Source organism: Ambystoma mexicanum, chromosome 2p (genome assembly GCF_040938575.1).
Source record: "Ambystoma mexicanum isolate Mex_15411 chromosome 2p, UKY_AmexF1_1, whole genome shotgun sequence".
NCBI classification, from domain to species: domain Eukaryota; kingdom Metazoa; phylum Chordata; class Amphibia; order Caudata; family Ambystomatidae; genus Ambystoma; species Ambystoma mexicanum.
Genome location: NC_090923.1, coordinates 481,598,984 through 481,617,735, shown reverse-complemented (window position 1 = coordinate 481,617,735; position 18,752 = coordinate 481,598,984). Strand labels below are relative to the sequence as shown.

The following is an 18,752-nucleotide window of genomic DNA, read 5'->3' as shown; positions in this document are numbered from 1 at the left end:
ACAAGGGTGGATTAGTAACGGCATACTTGCAAGGACGTGAAGAGAGGGGGCATCGAGGATTACAATCAGGATACAGTTTAAGGAGGGAAAGGCAGTTGTTGGTGGGTCAGCAGCTGTGCTCCCTATGAAACTGTGTTGCTGGTCCTTAACAAGCTCTTTTGAGAAATGGGTCCCATGGCAGTATTAAGTTTGTACATATTAACGAGATTTTGAAAGCTACATCATGTGAACACAACAATTAGGGCTAGTGCAACATTTTAACATTATCAGGTAATAATGTTGCCATGAAAAAAGTCGTCAGGTTGGCGACTTTAAAAAAAAATGCATTAATGATGCGCCCTCCAGGCTATCAAACACTTTCCCCAAATATTCTAGGACTGGAGGTAACAATATATATTCATACCCCTCCTAGAATATTTGGGGAAAGAATTTTGGTAGCCAGGAAAAAGTCGCCAGAACCTGACAACTTTTTCACAGTGACATTACTACATGCAACCATTTTAACCTCTCATTGATATCACAGGAACTGAGGTTACATGATCTTTGACTGGGGAAAGGAAATTGTATGTATATTGGGAAATCTTTTTTTGAGAGCTCGGTGCTGCTGCCTGCTGAAAAAATAGTCACAGGTGGGAGTGTTCTTGCTAGACTTAACACTGCAATGCGCAAGGGTTCAACACATTCAAACTTTACAGGTTTTTTCTCAGGTTCGAGATATGAGGTTCTAGCCGGTGTAAAATCATGTCTATATAAAGACGGGTGGGTAGAAACCTGGCACGGTCGATGGTTGGCATTTAAAGTTTCAGCAGCAGTGATTATTAGGGAAGGGGATTGTTGCTATGATATAGTAGAATGAATAGGTTGTGTTAGGGAACGAGATTGGAATTTTACAGAGGGCTGGAGGCACATCATTTCTTGGTCGGTTGAGGGGCAGAATTGTGACTGCAAGTGCAGTAAAACCCACATGCATTTTGTAGGTTTATGAAAAGGCCAAAGCCCTAAAAACCCCACATGCATTTATGAAGCATGATAGAAGGCCAAAGTACTGAGAACTAAATGGGCATTTTCTAGGCATAATATCAGGCCAAAGTATTGAAAACCCCAAGTACACTTGGTAGGCCGAGGAGAAGGCCAACACGTTGCGATCTCCTCATCCATTTACCAGGTGTAGGAGAAGGCCAAAGCAATGAGAACCCCATGTGCATTTTCTAGGCATAGGATCAGCCAAAGCACTGAGAACCCCAGGTACGCTTAGTAGGTAGAGGAGAAGGCCAACACGTTGCAATCTCCACATCCATTTACTAGGTGTAGGAGAATGCCAAAGCACTGAGAACCCCATGTGCATGTTCTAGGCATAGGATCAGCCAAAGCACTGAGAACCTCATGTGCATTTTCTAGGCATAGGATCAGCCAAAGCACTGAGAACCCCATGTGCATTTTCTAGGCATAGGATCAGCCAACGCACTGAGAACCCCATGTGCATTTTCTAGGCATAGGATCAGCCAAGGCACTGAGAACCCCATGTGTATTTTCTAGGCATAGGATCAGCCAAAGCACTGAGAACCCCATGTGCATTTTCTAGGCATAGGATCAGCCAAGGCACTGAGAACCCCATGTGCATTTTCTAGGCATAGAATCAGCCAAAGCACTGAGAACCCCATGTGCATTTTCTAGGCATGGGATCAGCCAGAGCACTGAGAACCCCAGGTACGCTTAGTAGGCAGAGGAGAAGGCCAACACGTTGCAATCTCCTCATCCATTTACTAGGTGTAGGAGAATGCCAAAGCAATGAGGACCCCATGTGCATTTTCTAGGCATAGGATCAGCCAGAGCACTGAGAACCCCAGGTACGCTTAGTAGGCAGAGGAGAAGGTCAACACGTTGCAATATCCACATCCATTTACTAGGTGTGGGAGAATGCCAAAGCACTGAGAACCTCATGTGCATTTTCTAGGCATAGGATCAGCCAAAGCACTGAGAACCCCATGTGCATTTTCTAGGCATAGGATCAGCCAACGCACTGAGAACCCCATGTGCATTTTCTAGGCATAGGATCAGCCAAGGCACTGAGAACCCCATGTGTATTTTCTAGGCATAGGATCAGCCAAAGCACTGAGAACCCCATGTGCATTTTCTAGGCATAGGATCAGCCAAGGCACTGAGAACCCCATGTGCATTTTCTAGGCATAGGATCAGCCAAAGCACTGAGAACCCCATGTGCATTTTCTAGGCATGGGATCAGCCAGAGCACTGAGAACCCCAGGTACGCTTAGTAGGCAGAGGAGAAGGCCAACACGTTGCAATCTCCTCATCCATTTACTAGGTGTAGGAGAATGCCAAAGCAATGAGGACCCCATGTGCATTTTCTAGGCATAGGATCAGCCAGAGCACTGAGAACCCCAGGTACGCTTAGTAGGCAGAGGAGAAGGTCAACACGTTGCAATCTCCACATCCATTTACTAGGTGTAGGAGAAGGCCAAAGCAATGAGGACCCCATGTGCATGTTCTAGGCATGGGATCAGCCAGAGCACTGAGAACCCCAGGTACGCTTAGTAGGCAGAGGAGAAGGCCAACACGTTGCAATCTCCTCATCCATTTACTAGGTGTAGGAGAATGCCAAAGCAATGAGGACCCCATGTGCATTTTCTAGGCATAGGATCAGCCAGAGCACTGAGAACCCCAGGTACGCTTAGTAGGCAGAGGAGAAGGTCAACACGTTGCAATCTCCACATCCATTTACTAGGTGTAGGAGAAGGCCAAAGCAATGAGGACCCCAGGAGGAACTGAGGCACACGAGGAAGAAGATATGACATCCGCTCAGCAGTACAAACAGCAATCCAATGGATGGGGAAAAAGAAATGGTTCCTGAACATTCTGCACCCCTGATTCCCTTGGAATTACATGACGATGAAAAATATGATAAAGTGTATTGTCCATCCACTTTTATAATAATTTGGCATTTATATAGCGCTAAGAACCCCGCTGCTTATTATTACCCACGGCGACCTCGGAAGGATGAAAGGCTGGGTTTGGCCTCACCGGGATTCGAACCTGAGTTAGTGCAGGGATGTCAAAACGAGCTCCACTCGCTGTGCCACTTGAACGGCTTTATAAGACTGAGACTCAGAAATCTCTACTTCGACAATACCAGGGATAGAAAGGGGGACCCGGAGACAGACGAAGAGGGTGCAGCCATTGACAAACTCATGGACCATGTACATAACAATCAGAAAAAAACACATACTGGCAGTACAACGTTGTAGTCAGTCTCATCAACAACACCGGCTATTCAGTCAACAAAACCAAAGCAACTTGCACTGCAAAGAACTCCAAGCGTACCCCAAGAAAGAAGAAAGAGGAAAGGTAAGGTCAATTCCTACCCCTGCCTATATCAGTAGTCACTTGGTGTTTTATGGAGGAAAAGCAACAAGAACATCTTGCCACCTGCCATATGCAAAACAAAGGTATCTCACGATGGAAGCTGGGTACCAATTTGGGCACCTTTCCCCTATGGTTTATAATGGGATGGCACCATCCACAGGCCTAGCAAATGGAAAGGAGCAAGGGGCAGCCTGAGACCCCTAAAATGTAGGCATTGGGCACATTTATACTACCAACCCACACTACTATGCCAAAGAATCTTGCTGAGTCGCAGATTTTCACAAGCCCTGTTAGCAAACAGTCCTTGCCAAGAGAAAAGAGCAGGCCCATCTCATGGAAGACCACTCAACAGATACCTCGGTGATCAGTATTTGTATGCACACCAGCTACAGTCACGTGGATAGAGTGGCACAGTGAAAAGTGGCAGAGACTTTGACAGAGACTCTGACAGTAGTTGTTGAGTGCATTGCAAAAGTAGATTACTGTTTTCTGCCATCCTCTATTTATTTGACTTTACCAGATAATGGCGCCACTCTTCAAGTCCTGGTACTGTGCTCGCAAACTGAAGCTTCTGCCTCACTTTATTTGGCTCCACCAACCAGTGAAACCACTAATGCTTCTATCTGCACTCTCCGAATACACCATGTCCACTCCTTACTACTCTCTGATCCATACATCTGAAGACGGGCAGTGTGGTGCAGGAGAATGAGCTTCTCTATGGCATAAATCACTAGCGCAAATGGCACCAAGCTATGAATTCAATAAACACCAACAGTACACTGCAACGTTAGTGGTGGTAAGGTGGTCCTGATAGTCTGTGTTGCCATTGGGTCAGGCCATTCTGGGCTAGATATGGGGGGGTGGAGAGATGGTTAGACTGGCTCGGAATCAGTGGAAGATGACTTTCTTTTGTTAGAGCATGACAAGTAATTAGCTAGAGTGTCATCTGACACTCACCAGCAACTACTGTGACTGCTGCAGGAGGGTACTGTACTAGCATCATCTGTGGCACGCGATGTGACTCATTTAACAGATCATAGTGCCATTTTCTAAAGTGCTTGTGCAATAAGGAGGTGCCCAGTGCACACTTACTTGAATTACCCCATGAAGTGTCTTCTGACAGAGGGAGCATATCGTCTGCCTGCGCCCTACTTGTCTATGCTGCTCATGGAGCACCTTTTCTTCCCCGCCAACTACAAGATTAAGCTACTCAACCACCTTGTGCAGAGACTCCTTGGGTGTCTCTATGTTTACCACAGCCTCTTCGAGAATGGCAGCCACATCCTCCTCCGCCTTATGCTCTGTCTCTCACTCCCCCTGCCCCATCACCCTCTCCCCAGTCCCCCTCTCTCACCTCAACCACGATCTGCATTTCTTCAACCACCATCTCCCCCACCTCATGCTGTGTTTCACCATCCTTCTGCTTCTCTGTAAACTCGTTTTACCCCTACGGGGTGACCCCCTCACCTTCTTACATAGAGTAGTAGTACTACACAGAGGGGCTCCTCATCTTCTCCCCCAGCACTCCCTAAGGATAAAAGGACATGTTGCCTATGGCCACGGTGCACAAATGTGCTTATGTTGCATAATGTGGCTAAGGTGTCGATGTGGCGAATTCCAAACAAGTGGCAAAGACAAATGGAGGGATTCACTCAGGCTCACACAATGGGCATGTGTTCATTAAACTCACATGAAGTAGGGAAGGTGAATGAGCACAGCACAGGAAGACTGCTCAGGTTCACACACAAAGGTTTCTCTGACAACGCAGGAAAGGAAGAAAGGTGTTTACAAACGTTTTTGTTTTGTTTCATTTTTTGTGGTGACACAAAGGTAAGAGGGACATGTGAAAGGAGAAAAGGGAAAATTAGAGAGGGATCCCAAAGAACATGGACAAACAGACACAAGGGGCTAAAACATGGATCAAGAAACATTAACAGCGTCACTACCAATACACTCAAGCAACACATTCTCAAGCCCTGCTAAACTTATAAAAAGCACCCAAAACAAACAATCTGGGAGCCTGTCTGCTCCACTCCAAAATCGATAGACAAAGAAACCCCACATAGGAAACAGGAAGCAAGCGTGTCCTTTTAAAAACACTTAAAGCTGTTTCAGTAGCACTGTGGCACTCCGATTGGCTGGTTGAACTCCCCTTCAATTAGATGTTGGGCCTTCAAGCACCTTCTTGAGACCTGTGGCAGAATTAGATCTTTGGAAATGCCACAGCTATCCCTCAGGGTGGGTCAAAACCCACCCAGAAAAGCTTAACTTTCCAGCAGGGCATACTGTGGGCAGTTTTGTATTCTTACTAATATTCATTGGTTGGTGACAGGCCCAAACAATAAGCTACTTAAACTGGCAAATATTCTCCTTGTGAGCAGTGTCCATTGCATGCTTCTTCCCCTCCCCTTTACTGATAGGCATAAAGAAAAATTAAGTGTATTACTCCATCTTTTTCACAGAGTAGCAATAGATGCACATGGGTATGTGCAATGTTTTGCCAACATATTGCGTTATCTAAAGTCCTGCCAAGATGGAGCCAAGCACACAATGATGTATACTGATGTTCCAAGATAATCTATGCCTTTTGCTGCTTCATGGTCATGGTTGCTTAGAGGCTTGAGTGCTGGATTGCTGGACAGTAAAAAAGGGAGCATCTTGGAAGCTCAGTTTGAATCTCACCTTCAAGGGCCTTTCGATGGACTAAAATTACCTTCTACTTTAAAAATATTAATCATTAATTGTACTGTATGTTTTTTTGTCTTTTTGGGACTTTCAGTACAAAAGGAAAAAGATTAAAGGAATATCGGGATATAGGTAAGCTATGTAAGGGAGTTGTATTACATTGAATATGTAGCATTTTAGTGTTAGGGACATTCTGATTTGTAAATTTAAAAAACAAATGGAAAATGCAATAATGCTACTAAAATAGACTAACGCATTACTACTTACCTCTGCTGGGAAGGTTGACTGCTAAAAAGATGCATTTTTTCGAAAATACTGTCGAAGTTACTGGTTCTCAGGTTGGAGGTAGCCATGCCCAAACTCGGGTCCAGCTCCGGGCCCTGCAAAAGGGGAATTATCGGGCCATTCCAACCTTGGAGGGCCTGGTAATTTCCCTTTGCGTGACCTGGAGCCGGTACGTCCCCATTCCCATTTGAGCCCCCAAAGGGCTCAATGGGAATGGGTAGGATGGTAGCAGCAGTACCGTTGCTACCATCCTGTTCTGCTCGAGGGTGCCGCTCTGCACGCCTGGTCTCACCTGAACTGATACATCAGTTAATTTAACAATTCATCAGCATAAAAATTAATAAAAGACCATACAAATTCATCTCTCCTTACACGTTTGATGTCAATTGGGTTAGTCAGCGGGCTAAACAGACATTACTACATCAGTTAATTTAACAGTTCATAAACACCTATAATAAATAACAACCTCAATATACAAAAGATAGAAATCCGGGTAAATAAATCTCTCCTTACATATTTGAGTCCATGAGCTAAATAGACATTACTAACTCCCATATACTAATGAACACATACGTTTAAAGAGAAACAACCTGTAAATCCTGTTCTACTCACTTTTCTTATGGAGAAATTGGAGCTGGATCCTCTCCCAGACATACATTGCTGCAGCGGTAATGACCAAGGATTCTGCTGACATAATCGTAGACCAGAACTGGTCCAATTCAATAGTCCCTGGTGATGCACAGAAACGCTCCTACCCCTTTAAATACACATCTGCTGCCCTCTCACAGGCAGTTAAAACATGTCTACAATTGCCACACAGCTGACGTAGTCTCCTTCCTCAGGGTATCTGCTGCCAGGCTCCAACATACTCCATCACCGGGAGGATGCTTAAGCGCAAATACTTGATGAACCATCTTAAAGTTCGCAGACAGACCTTCATCAAATATCTACTTGGCTTTTGATCTTCAAAACTCTGTATAACAAACTCCCCATAAAGTCTTTTATTGTTAAGAGACTCAATAGATCTAACTCTGTCCCATTCGTATGACTACCTTGAGTTTATACGCATGGTTTCCAATCTCCTTTTCCTCAAAAGAGGCCAGCCCAATGTTCTCTAAATAGGTTTGCATGGAAGTGGCTATGTCTCTGTCTGCTGAGTTAGCCTTGCAGAAGCGTAAATGGGTGTCAAGAATGGAAGGAATGCCTGGAGAGTCCCCACTTGCATGCTTTATTTTTAAGTAACATTTGCTGCAAGTCAATTTTCTTATAGTGTATAAAGATGTTAGGCCCAATTCCATTCTTATCGCTGCAACAGGTACTGCCTTTGGCAATCCCAAGAGTGACCTCAGTATCTTCCCTTCTAGAGTATCCAGTCATCCCATCTGCTTTTCAGGGATGGTTTCTTGCCTGTAGAGGATGCAAGGGACAATTGCTTTCCTATATACTTCCAGAAGACCCTCCTCCGAGTCTCTACCAATTCTTTTAATAAATCCCTTCAGGCCTAGCCATCGATGCAGGGATGTTGCTTTAATGTGAGAATAGTGCACAGCAGCAAGGGGTGCACTACAAAAGAGGAGACCTAGATATGGATAGGTCTTAAGCACTTCTAATATCATTCCCCATGATGTCCCTTGCCCAAAATCTGCATAACCTTCGTTTTTGTGTGATTGATCTTCAAATAATAGAGTCTCAGCAAAGCAGGCCAAAATGTCTATGACATGTTGCAGGCCTAACAGGGTGCGGTCAAGTAAAACTGTGTCATCCGCGTAAGAAATCCACGGCATAACCACTCCTCCAATGCTGGGCAGGGACGTACCATGCGCACCCAACATCTCCCAAATGTCAACCACATAGAGATTAAATAACAGGGTCTCTAAAACACGCCCCTGCTTCAATCCTCCATTGGTGGGCATGGGGGAAGATATGGCACCCTCTAGAGATAATTGGACTCTGATCGTCGTATGATCATCGTATCAGTGTATAGGGCCTTCATAAAATACAGCAGATGCCTGTTAAAGCCCCATCTCTCCAATTTAGCCCACAATGTGGGATGGTCAACACAGTCGAATGCTGCCATGTAATCCACAAAGCACAAATAAAGTGCTCCGTCTGTACCACTCAAAACATCTTCAGACAATAAACGTAAGGCCTATTTGGTAGAGTGCACCTTCCTAAATCCAAGCTGTTGAAGCTTCAGCAGCTTTTTCTCCCTAGCCCAGTAAAGATTGTACTGTTAGTGTCTAGCATTGCTTACATTCTGAAGTTAAGAGGATCTGTGTAGATCCCACACTTATGAACAGGTATAAGTTTAGGGTTGAGCCAACTTCGAGGTACACATTTTCAGGGTTCAGCTTTGGACTGGCCTCTTTCTGTGTTCTATGTGTGTCTCTGTTCGTTTAAAGCGCCCTGATGCCCTTGGGCTACCGGCGCTATATAAAAATGAAATGAAATGAAATGAAATATACATGTCATGACCCAGAATCGTGGGTAGGATTTTAAGACTACTTTTGGCAAACCATCGGGGCTAGGAGCCCCGATGGTTTAAGTTTGGCCAGTATATTTAGTATATCTGTGTTGTCAATATTCAGAACCAGCAAATAAGAAAAGGTGTCCCCTGTTTGTGTGTTCCTTTGTTCCCAATAGAGAGTCTTAAAGTGGCATTGTCAACCACCCTCAGCAATACCACAGATCTCTTTCGGAGTAATTGCAGCCAAATAAGTACGGTACAAATGCCAAGATGTGCGAGTCATGATTTTGATTCAGGCCAAATGCCATTTTCCAATTGGCAGATTTGTTGCTAATTTTGTGATTACATAGGCAATTCTTCTATTTGGTGGTAATGGTCACGATCTTGATTTTTTGCTTAATACCACTAGAGTCTTGTCTTTTTTTATTGTGGTCACCCTCTTACGCTTTTCAATATGTATGTTATAATCAAAAAGCTGTGTGTTACCCTTGCCATGGACGTGATCTTACGTGGCATGTAAAGCAAAGGCCTGATTACTTCGTATAACTCACATAAATCACCTCTGCATTGGTTCAAAAATTCTTCTGGGGAGCAAACCATCTTAGTTATACATTCATTTGCCCTTTTTACATTGCTTCGGACCATACAATTCTGTTGCCCTGTGCTGTCACTGCAAGCTTACCTAGGTCCAGTTTCCTGTTTTTTTGGGTATTTCTGTGAAACATTGCTTTTGGCACAGCATGGTCACAGAGTGGAGTGTGCGTAATTTCATATTTCGCCTATTGGACCAATTAACAACATTAAATGAATGTTCAGGGGCACAAGGTTGAATTCTGATAATGCTTCTGACCAACTCTGTCCCCTATTTAATAGTGACCGGGAGTGTTCGGAAAGCCATAATCATACTTGTGCTGTTTGGGCACCCTCAGATTTGAGGTACCACTCCTCTTCTATTGAGGTACAATGTGCATTGAAGTCACTGGCAAATACATCCTCTGGGATTTTTTAACTTGGAGGAAAACAGAAGTTCAGTCACCCATCTCAACAGATCCTCTTACTGTGTGCCATCTGCAGGGTCGTACAAGTTAGGTAATACAATACAAACATTTTACTTAAAGGTTCTTGATCTCCACCTCTAGACAGTTATCATTGGTTGTGCTACTGTTTGCTGAGCTACAACATAACTCTGCCTATGTCCTATGCATAGACCTCCCTTGGGCCTCCCAATTCGTGACTTGATTTCCAGTTGAACAAAGATCTGGTAACCATCCAAGGTTAAGGTAGTCGTAAGCCAGGTCTCCTGGAGAAGGAATATGGCAGACACTGTCAAAGCATCATATCCTGCAGGCTGAAAAGTGAAGGATCTAAAGCCCCAGGTGTTCCATGATCAGACTTGACCACAGGTGAAAGGCTATGAGCACCAATAATGTGCCTCCCCAGTACCAAAACCCATTGTTCATCTGCCTGAGCTCACAGGCCAGGTTTGTGTTGTTTCTGGTCATAACTGGGCTTTCTTTTAGTCCAAGAAGGTTTAATGAGAACTTATTTCCCTTTGCCTTCCATGGTATTGAGTAGAGGCTCAGAACATTCCAAATTAGATGGAACCTGTTGTAGTTGTATGACATAGCCCATAGCGTAGAATTCCTTGCCAAATTTGATTAGTTTTTCTGCCACCATCCGGCTCACAAATCTTATCACTGCCCAATTGGTCTGGCTAAAAAAGTAGGAAGTTCCACACATTCGATGTCTTGTGGTGCCATAATGTATAACTCCTTAATTTGTTGGAAAAGAAGCCTCAGGTTCCCTGTGGAGAATAATCAGTGTGGACAATTTCCTCAATCCGAAGCCTATGGGAAAAATGAGTAGGAATATTGAGAGGATCCTGGAATACTGGGGATGGAAATGTGGCATGGTGTCATTACTTGCCACACTGTAATTTTGGGAGGAGTTAGGCTGAGTTGTCGAGACGCCCGATGACTGGGTATACAAATTAGAGAGCTGCTCAACTGCTCTCTTTGCAGGCACTTCCAAGGCAACAGTCCCTGATGCGGTCCATGGTGTTTCCCACAATGTTTCCCGCAGGGGATGTAAAACCGATGTAGTTGACTTAACATTAAGCTTTTTAGCACCATTGGTCTCACTCAGAGCCAGTGAAACCACCTCAGGAAACTGTAGCCATTCATCAAATGTGCCACATTGTCGTATATATTGCTTAAATGTATTATTTTTAATCAGGGGATTAAGTCCCACGTTATTGGTGGTCATTGGTGCCTTAGGCTTATTTGAAGTTTCTGCCAATGAGCCCACATTCCTTGGCGGCCTAGTGGGAAAGTGCTTTTTCCTGGCTGCCTTGTTTTTCCTTTTTCTTCGTTTACGTGGCTGCTTAGCCAGGTCCTGTAGTACCAGCAAGATCACTGTAGCAGTCTCTGTTAGGTCCTCAATACAAGGACGCCTCGTCTGATTTTTGTCTGCTGAAAAGCTTGAGTTGGAGGACATTAGAAGCAGCGTGTTTAACATGCAAGAATCATTCAGTGTGTCCTCCTCGGTTGCCCATTCTACCTCCCTTTCTAGCAGACCACACCTCTGCCCCATTCCCGGCACTATTTAGCAAGATGACATCCACTACCCTGGCCATCGTACTTTTTATAGCTCTTGGTTCAAAGGCCAGGATAGAACACAGGCCAAAAATAGCATCCATAGTCACCACTATGGTGTTCAGGCTTGGCATGAAATCAGACTAATTTAAGATGCAATCTTCTTGAGTGCTGTTACCAGTCGTGTCCAAGCTAGAAATGTCTTCATCATCTAGGCCAGTGTTTACAATGCACTCAAGATCTGGGGTTGCAGATAAATTGGTGGGAGGTAACGATTCGAGAACTTCCACCGAGGACTGAGGTCCTGCTAATGATTCCTGTCTCAAGTTCAAATACATGTTCACTAAAGAGTTATTGTTGTCGATGTTACTGATGGAGTTAGGTGAGGTGGTCACTGCCAGTGGGTCCACTCTGAGCGTGCCGTTGAAAGTAGAGGAAAAAAGTTGGTGATATTCTTCCGTTCTAGAGGACGTGTATCCGTCGTGCATTTTGTGTTAGTACTGCCCAATCCTTCATTTTTCTGCAGCCCCTTATTATCTGCTTTCAAAGGCTCTGGGACCAACCTCTCATGTACAGGAGAACTTGCCCTGCCCCCCATTTATCCGAGGGTTCGAGACTCATGAAAACGTTTCAGAAACTACCGGGATCTAATCCTTCGACACCTTGGTTCGACGTGATTTAGGCACAGTTTGGCTTCTTTTGTCCACTGCCATGTCCTGGCTCGTGAGATTTCGCAAAGGGTATAAACGTGGGGGGATGTGGTTTAGCAACTTTTCTCTTGTGGCCTGCACCGTACATTTTCTTCATCTACTAAAACAGTCAAGTAAATAAAAACGTTACTCGCTCGTTGCTGTTCGCGCCACCTGTTCCTGAAAAGTGTACCTGCACAACAATGCATCTGGTAGCCTGGCTCACCCGGCTCCACCACGGACCACTCACGAGCCTCTCAAGAGCAACTCTGCGTGGCGCTCTGCATGAAAATGAATATTTGATGCTGGTGCTGAGAAACACTCTGTTAAAAACTCCTCCCACACGAAGTAGAAACTGCAAAGTTACTCTGTTAATCAAAATGCACTGGCCACACTGCAGACCACTCACAACGCACTTCGCCAGCCAGCACACAATCTGCCCTTAGAATACAGGAAATTATCTTGTTGGGTAGGATGGCAACCCATGCTCTGCACCGGGGAACATTTTGAGTTAAGCATGCAATCAGGTTTGCGTGCGTTATAAATATAAATAAATACATACATACATACATACATACATACATACATACATACATGCATAAATATTCACATTGTTCTGTTGAGGTTGAATTTCCTAATATTTTTGTACTCAAGTGTTTTTCTTTTTAATTAGTCGAGTCTGCATGTTGTCTAGACTGTAACTAGTAACATTTTAGTAACCTCATTTTGAAATGATACATTTTATGAAACATTGCACCTTTGTGGAGTTGAGCATTGGGATTCTCTCTTAAGGTAGGAGAACCTAGAGCATTACTGTTCAAAACTGACCACATGTTTCATCAGAATTTGGCACGGTGCAGCTGACTTAAAAAAAGGTTTGATGATGCTAACAATGGCCTGGACATCATTTCCCTTGCAATAGGTAGTCACACATTGGGGAATGTGTGTTCTTCCTGGAAAATATGCGACGAGAACAAGGAATCTTTCCTACCAACTGGAGCAACTGAGGTGGTGCGTTGCAGGGAGTTAAACGTCTGCTGATGCCCAAAACAGAGCAAAGTGGTAGTTTGGGGGAACTGCTATGGGTGATCAGTGTTATGGGAGTTAAAGGTCATGATGGGTGGGCAGAAGGTTGAGGGAGGATGGAAGGTACTTGAATGATTGCGAAGGGTGTGGAGGTGATGTCAGGCAACTCAACACAATCTGTGGATGAATTTAGCTTTTTTGGTTGCATGGCCGTTCTGTTGTATGTAGAGGCTGCTCGTCTCCATTTAGCGGTGCTGTTAACAGATCAGGTCTAGGCAAATATGAGGTTCAGACTTGACACAACAGCAATGGTGGCACTTGAAATCCCTCCCCGGGTTTTAAGCAGTACAAGGACATTATCTGGGTTACCTGCAAATTATCTGGGTTACCTGCAGGGCATTGAGGAAAACTCTCCATGCAAGGTATTGCAGTGTAGTTGCACTGTAATGCAGCACAAAGTACCCATGATGACTGTAGCACACAGGCACTTAGTGTGGGGTGAAGACGTGGGGCAAGAGAGCTTGAGATGAGCAGCGATTTAGCAGAGGCAGTTGCTGTGGTCTTGGAGGAGGATTCACCAAGAAGGGCAGTCATAAGATTACAATATGACTTAAATTCAGTTTTATAGCGACACTCACACTGAAACTGGCTATACTGAATTGAAATATATATAATATATCCTGCATGGTTGTCAAACTAGGACTAAGGGGGTCATTAAGAGTGAGGCGGTAAGGGGTTAACGACGTTGGTAAAGGTGCTGGAGCCGTCAACCCCTTACCCCCCCCATTACGAGTGGGACCTGTGAGCACACCAGGACCTGTTGTTAGCACCCTCCCCATTCCCATTAATAGCGGCATGGTTACCTCCTACCTTGTAATGACCCCCTAAGTCATTTCCAGGAGCAGGGCAAGGAAACTGATTAAAACAGGTTTATGATGCTCAAGAGGGATGGACAAGTGCCAGAGTATAAGTAATGACCTTACTGGGTCACATAGAAGTTTAGTTGGAGAAGTAACAGGATCAGGAAAGATGGTAACAATTTATATGGCACAAACAATTGAGAACATTAATAAATGCGGACCGAAATGACACATAAAATGCATTTATAAATAAATGAAGGGAAGAAATGAAGGGTTCAGTTTGTGTACGTGAAAAGAAAAGCGGGAGACGTGTAGAAGACCAGAAAAATTATTTTATTGAAACAATCACTTGGCTGAGTTCTCACGGCACGAAGCACTGATCCAGGGCCACCAAACTCGAGAGGTGCTATAAACAATGCTGCATGCTTTTAATCAACTCGAGGGGTGACTTGGGAGGTGGAAGCTGAGGTCCAATGCAGACAACTGCAGGGCTGAGCCTGGTCATCCGTGTAGAGCCCCAGGTGAGTGGAGCTAACGATGTAACGTTCTCTATGTAGGAAGGGACGCATAAGAGGCTTTCAGTCTGCAGCACTTAAAGAGTGCCGAGAGAGTGACACATGCGAGACGAATAGCAGTGGAAAAGCGGAGGCATGAGCAGTAGACACCTGTATGAGTGCGCTTCACTTTTAAAACCTCATGGAAATGTGTGTTCTGTTTGCGGAGGGGACCCCTCTAAAAGAATAGAGAGATCCTGGCGATAGCTCTAAGATGGACAACATCACAATAATATGAACATCATAAATTGGGGGGTGATGATACTCATAATTAATAATGAGTGCTTGTCTTGAACTTCACGCTGGGTTCCCCCTGCTTCTAAATATTGTAGTAACAGGATTGTGTTCCCCATTTAATAGTAACAGTGGTAAGAGATAAAGACAAAGGGGTACATTATTATATTTTGCCAATGCCCTCAGTGCCATTTACGATGCAATGGGTGCTTTTGGCATCATAGAGGGAGGCATGTGGCATGTGTGGCACGTGGGTAATAGCTACCTTTCTAGCATGAGACCTGAGCGTAGAAATATGGATAATCGCTATTTGCCCCATACAAGGCAGATAATTGAACCACCACCTGTGAGAGATGGAAAATGTCAACCCAGATCGTGGTCTGCCTTTTTCACTCCCACGGATGCAGAATTCGGGAGAGGGCAATGAGGGCAATGAGGTGTCCACTTATGCTTCGCCGCCCACGGGGATGCTTTTACAGCCCTCATCCAGTGCTTTAAGTGGGGCGGGGCTAGCCGCCGACTAGCCCCAACTAGTCCCAGCCATGCTGACACCTGAGGCAGCCCGTGTAGTGGCTGCACGGTTACAGGAGCTGCCTGCAGGTGCCAGCACTTCGGATTAGAAGAAAATAAGAAGCAATGCCTTTTCTTTTTTCTGAATAGAAGTGCAGACACCTGCAAGAAGCAGGTGCAACTGTACAGTGCGGGATGCCTGATAGCTCGCTACTCTTAAACAGGAGGCACACTGGTGTCACACCTTTGGTACGCCCAGACCTTTCTTTTGTTTAAAAAGAGGGGCTGGGCGCATCCAAGGTAATAATGCCAGTGCGCCCGGGCTCTGCTTCTTTTAGCAGCCCCCAACTCTTAGGGCATGGGGGGGCTCTCGGTAGGGGGCGTGGCCTGAGCACACACGCAGTTAGGCCACACCCCCTAACGAGTGCCCCCATCCCCCTCAATTTCTTTTTTTTTAAAAACTTTTATTTTTGGCGGCGGAGGTATACATTAGGCACACACATCAATCCAACAGGTGAGCAGTACAGGCGTATTATAACTTGGTACAAAAGTCACACAAATCACAGTGGTCTCAACAAATCAACTGAGCTTCAAATGGGAGAAATGAAAAGATGAGTTCACGGTACAGGAGTAGTCTTCGATGGAGTAGGGGACGAGCCCGACCCGGGCGCATTATCACTTTGACTGTTGAGGTACGCATTAAATTCAACCCAGATGTTTTTGGGGCGTGAATGGCCCGGGAGCATGGTCAGATATTCCTCTTCGCAGTTTCGTGACCAGGTGAGCAAACGCAGCCAAGTCTGGAAGACCGGAGGAGAGGAGCTCCTCCAACCCTGGAGTACACATTTCTTGGCTACCATACAGCCTATGTTCAAAAACTTAGCCAAGCTCCCGGTGCAGACCCCCCCCCCCCCACACCCCAAACAGGACTGCCAAAGGATCAGGGTCAATCACTGTGTCGGCTATTGCAGCAAGTGTTTCTAGGATGCGCATATGTAAATGGTCAGCTTTTTCCGCCCTGCAGCGTGGGCAAGAATGCACAGTGGCACGGGTGAACCTCGAGGTGCGATGTGGAGTATAGTATAGCCTGTTTAAAAGCTTGTATTGCATGGCACGATACCGAAAGTTTAGAGAGACTCTTTGGGTGTGAAGACACATTCCCTCCCAAATCTCATCAGAAATCTCCAGACCCAATTCGTCTGCCCATTCATCACGTGCCCTAAGAGCCAGATTCGGGGTAGTGTCCTGCAGGATCTTATACAGGGAGGATACGACGCCGCCGGCGCAACCAGAATTAGCGATGTATGCAATCGCCGGAGCATCCGGGGGCTCGTCTGGGAATGAGGGCCACATAGCACGAAACGCAGCCCGGAGTCTATAGTATTGAAGAGTTTCTACAGCGGAACCAGTGTGCCCCGGTTTCCACGTCCGGGGCTCAATAAATCTGCCCTCAGGGTAAAAGTCAGATAGAGCCTGATATCCCAATGAACTCCAGTGTCGAACCAAGGCAGTATCATGTGTGGGTTCCAGCCCGGGGAAGGACGATGCAGGAAGCCATTTGTAATATGGAGAGAACCCAGGCGTCGGATAGAGCAGACGCGTCCAGGCACGGAGGGTCACATTGATTGGATCAATAGGGGAGTCGGTGTGTAATGTTGGTGCAGAATGAGGGACATTGTGTTGACACCAGCGGCTGCTAGACGCTCCAACTTGACATGCGGGCGCACTGGAGAACCTGGGTACTAATGAGTGGCGTGTTGGGCTTGGGCCGCAGTCCAATAGAGGGTCAGATTAGGAGCCGTGAGACCCCCTCGTTTGTATGGGAGTGCCATGTCAGTCCACTTCTTGCGAACCGCACCGGAGTGCCATAAGAACTGTGCACAGAGCGAGTGTAGTTTGGTGAAGTAGGCCTTCCCGGGCCATACGGGTATGTTGGCGAAAACATAAAGGAGCTTGGGGAGTAGAATCATTTTAATGAGGGAGAGTCGACCGGCTATAGATAACGGGAAAGCGCGCGATCGCAACAGCTTAGACTCAACAATGTGTGCTACTGCCGAGTAGTTGTCGGCCAGTAAAGCAGACTTAGTCAGGGAGATATGAACGCCCAAGTATCTAATACCATCCGGGGACCAACGGAGAGGGAATTCAGTAGCGGGTTGTTGAGTCGATTTAGTAAGTGGAAAGATCTCGGACTTTGAATAGTTAATTGTGAAGCCAGAGTGGGCCCCGATACGGGTGATGTCCCTCAAAATGGGGTCAAGGTGGGTTGTGGGATCTCTAATGTACAGTAGAACATCATCTGCGTACAGGGAGATAATTTCAGGGTTATCTTTCAGTCTGATCCCCTTATGAGCGTGGCGTGCACGGACCCAGTCTGCCATTGGCTCTATCACTAGGGCAAATAGGATCGGTGAGAAGGGACATCCCTGGCGGGTGCCCCTAAAGAGTGTGAAGGGATCAGAGGTTAGGGAGTTAACCCGTACCCGCGCCACAGGGGAGGTGTACAGTAATTTGATGACCCTGATCATGTTTGGGCCGACACCCATTATCTCCAGTACCAGCCACATGTAACGCCAGGAGACCATATCGAAGGCCTTCTGGGCATCAAGCGTGACTGCCACGGCCTGCACGTCCTGATCTATATGAGACATGGCGTTAAATAATCTCCTGATGTTGTGGGAGTTAGCCCTCCCAGGAACGAAGCCAGGCTGGTCTTCATGAACTAAATATGTCATGATGGGCAGGAATCGTTTTGCTATAACTTTAGCGAAGACTTTTGCATCAAGGTTCATGAGGGAGAGAGGTCTATAAAATCCACATTCATCTTCGGGCTTACCAGGTTTGAGCAGGACCGTGATAACTGCTTCCCGCATGGAGGGGGGGAGAACAGAGACCCCTAGTGATTCGGTCCAGACCTCGAGCAGCCTAGAGGCTAGTATGGCAATGTGCTCTTGATAAAATTCGGCAGTAAGTCCGTCAGGACCCGGTGCCTTACCTTTGGGCAAGTCCGAGATAGCGGACACTACTTCGTCCAGAGTGATTGGGGAATCTAGTTGATCTCGGGTGGAAGGGGAGATTTCCGTAGTGGGAATCTGGTGAAGAAGGTCGCGAGTGTGTTGGTTGGTATGCTCAGCAGGCTGGGTATAGAAGGAACTGTAAAATTCAGTGAAAATATCTAGGATTTGTTGGTCGGTCCACAGTATGTTTCCCTGTTTATCTTTGACTGAGGTAATCTGAGTATGGCCAGACTCCCTCCTCACGAGTGTGGCTAACGTTCTCCCAGGTCTGTCCCCCTCGTCATATTTCCTGGCGGACTGTGGGCGGCTGAAATATCGGACCTCATTGGTGGCAAGAGCATTGTATGTGTGGAGCTCCTCGCTAATCTCCCAGTGGAGCATCGCAGTTCCAATTGCTTCAGTTTGGTTTCGGAGCGACCAAGGGCGGCTCTGATTGATTTCAATACCCCC

The 18,752-nt window shown here is 45.9% G+C and overlaps 1 protein-coding gene across 1 annotated transcript in view; it reads right to left on the bottom strand.

The window, feature by feature from the left end:
• ASPN (asporin) overlaps window positions 1-18,752 on the bottom strand; it is a 267,913-nt gene that overhangs the window by 152,988 nt on the left and 96,173 nt on the right. The gene's annotated exons all lie outside the window — the stretch shown is intronic.